We start from the raw sequence: 3668 nt of genomic DNA, 5'->3' as shown, positions 1-3668 counted from the left end.
TTTGTAACAACATTCAGGTAAATATAAGACTTGTCTGAAATGTAGATAGATACATAACACAATCATAATACATAATACAATCAATTTTGTAAAATACTGATTAATATACAATGTGTAAAAAGCAATTACAAGAGAAAAAAGTTTAAATATATATCTCCTACATATTTCTTTGTCAGCATCAATCACTAATATGTTCATTTTTTTTTTTTTTAAGTTCTTACTTATTCATCTGAAAGAGAGAGAGAGAATGAGAAAGAGAGAGCACAAGAGAGGGGTGAGAAGGAGAAGCAGACTTTCTGCTGAGCAGGGATTTCCCAATGCAATACTGGGACTCCAGGATCATGACCTGAGTCAAAGGCAATTATCCAACCAACTGAGCCAACCAGGCATCCAATCACTAATATATTCTAACATATTCTTACTTTGAAAATTTTGTCTTTAATAAGGGAATATGTACATACATATATATGTATGTATACATTTACATTTATATTATTTCCTATCCCAGAAAAAGATTTCTCTGTCATTCACTTATTTTAAAATTTTGTGGCCTCCATAACTTTCATAAACACATTAAATCTGTTGGTGCATATTCTTCCAATATATTCACTGTATTTTGGAAATATGTCTCTAGATTTCTTATAACACAATTATCTTAAAATAAATCAGAATTATTTTAATAAAGAGCTATTATGTGCTTGACTATAATATTAATTAACAAAGTTAAAATTCTTTCTTATTAGCAGATCAATGCCAAGCTTACTTAGGTAACATAAAGTAAAACATTGATCTGCTTAGATTATTTATGTCAAAATAAAATATTTTATGTTTTGATATAAATAATCTAAATAGAATAATTTAGATTAAAAGAGAATTCTTGGTTTTAAAACTTCAAATAATTGAAGCTAAAGGGTAATATTACTTATTTCACACATAATATAGTCTCTTCATTGTATTTTATTTATATAACCTAAATATAACATTAAATTGATAGACACTTTCTAAGAAACTGTGCTTTTTTTACATATATGTTTTTGTAACAATACAGTATAAAATAACTTTTATACATTTGAGTTTTAAATTCTAGGGTCCACATTTTTAACATAATTATTTCAGTGGTATTTAGTTTATTATTATTACTTTTTTTAGCCTCTAAATTATATACAAAGTTGTGCAAAGTTTTAAAAGCCTTAACTTTTTTGGATATCTATAGGATTAGAGTTTCTTTCTTTTTTTTTTTTTTTTTTACTTTTAAAAAATTAATTACTTCCCTTTATTTTATTTTAATTTTTAATTTTTTATAAACATATAATATATTTTTATCTCCAGGGATTAGAGTTTCTACACTGGAATACAAACCGACTGTGTGTGCCACAGATCATTCAAACACTGGTGTGGTTCTCCAAGGTGTGATGAGAGAAAGTAATTTCTGCTTATCTTTGTTCCACACTACGTGACGCATATTTTATTCTGGGTTCTGGTACACAAAAGGGGGATCTCTATAAAGACACCCACCTTGAATGCCAGAGGTAGACATATAGTATTTACACATAGAAACTTACTTTATAAAAATGCATTGATTCAAATAGTATCCTTATACCTAAGAGACAATGTAAATTGATTAAAAAATTACCTGGTAAATTTGGAGTATACGTGAATACTACTACGATGAATGTAAAAACAAAACAAAACAAATACCAAATTAAGAATGTTGCATCAGATCCAACTTTAGTGCTTCTGGCATCTGCTTTCCATTTGGTCCAAATTGACAAGGTCCCACTTGGCCCCTGGGCTTTAGCAACCTGCTCAGTAGAGAGTTCTGACAGCACTACAGACCTTCTTTACCTCTCCAAAGAAAGTCCACAAACTGAAGGTTGCTCAAGGGGAGATGAGGGAGATGGGGTAATGGGATGATAGGCATTAAGGAGGACTCATGGATGTGATGAGCACTGGGTGCTATATGCAACTGATGAATGATTGAACACTACTACATCTGAAACTAATCATGTATTATATGTTGGCTAATTGAATTTAAAAAAAGGAAAAGGAAAAAAAAAGAAAAGTAAAGAAAAGAAAAAAGAAAAGAGAAAAAAAGTCAGTTCAGGCAATTCCTCTGTTTGCCAGAAAATAGGACAATTTTTATCAATCAAGACGTGGATTTCAAAAATCAGGGCCGTGAGATCACAGCCCACAATTAAATATTAGTATTTAACCTTCACTTCAGGCTCTATTTTCCAGGTTACTCAGATTATAAAACATCTCATTCTGGGTTTTATCACATTGTTTTTAATAACTCACCAGGTATAACTTTGGTATATAGATATAGCACAAGACTTATATGAATTCATGCTAATAAAATATTTGTTTTGTTTACATGTACTTCAGAAGTTAACAATTTCCCAAAGGTAAGAATTCATTTTGTTTAAATTTCTATTTTTCTACTCTAATAATAACAGGGGCAATTACAGTAATACTATAATACTATTAAGAGCTAATTAGGTTCCAGGATAATTTTCATTTAATTTAAGTCTTTATAGCTACTCTGTGAATATATATCTTTAAATTCCTTGTATTTCTCCTGATGCCTCATTTATTCTAATAAAAGCTTGTAATCTATTTAATGGTTTTGTGATCTAGCCTCTGGTGTCTGTGTATGTAACTTTGTTAATTCTGTTACATTGTGGCATACTTTTGTGTAAAATAAATAATCATCACAATTTTTATGCAATATAGTGAATATAATCTTGAAAATTGATATATTTTTGTAATATGTTTCTGGTTGGATTATAAAATGTCAGAGAAAAAATAGAGTAAACCATACATGAAAATTCCTGAGAGTAAGCAATACTTCAGGGGACACACCAGGCATTGTTTACCTGAATTCACAATGTTAGTATCTCCAATGCAGGATGATATGGTAGAAAAAGCATTCTACTGAATGCTAATGACAACTTGTAGTATTCTCAGTAGTGGAGAAAAGGTTTAGGGAATATTCCTTCATCTTTCAATTCCTTTATCTCATTATCTGTACAATAAGAAATTTGGACAAGATCTTCTCTTGGGTCTACTCTAGTTACAAACTTTGTAATATTAATGGAAACAATTTAAAAATAAGTCAAAGCTTGTTCTAAGGAATATTATTTCAAGTTACATAGAATAGTTTAAATGAATAATATTATATTAAAGAGGTCCCAGAAGACATTAATGACAAAAAGAGAAGGGGAAAATATGGTGAAAATATAAAACAATTTTTGCATTACTATTCGAAGTCTTCAGTTACTATTTCCCATTTGATTTGACCTCTTGTAGATCATTATAAATGTCTCTTTTTTGTGTGTTTGTATTGCTTTAATACTACAAATCTTGCAAAAATTATAGCAAATATATCAGTGAATTTGAGCAGTTCTAAAATATGTGTTTTGATAATTAGGCATGTAGCTGCTTGTTTAACTTTTTCTGACAAAGATCATTAGTAGACTGGAATGATCTGGAGGACCAACATGGACCCTATAGAGTCATTAATCTGATTTTATTTAGTGTTTTAGTTTCTCTTGGGAGTTGTTGCAAAGGAAAGGGCAATTCACTCTCTGTCATCTAATTCAGGCCATTTCATAGGTTAAAGATATATTTTGGGGGAGGAAAATTATTAAAAGTAAAATAGGCTAAAT

The sequence above is a fragment of the Mustela nivalis genome (assembly GCF_964662115.1).
Source record: "Mustela nivalis genome assembly, contig: HAP1_SCAFFOLD_2056, whole genome shotgun sequence".
In the NCBI taxonomy this organism is placed as follows: Eukaryota; Metazoa; Chordata; class Mammalia; order Carnivora; family Mustelidae; genus Mustela; species Mustela nivalis.
This window is presented reverse-complemented; position numbering follows the sequence as displayed.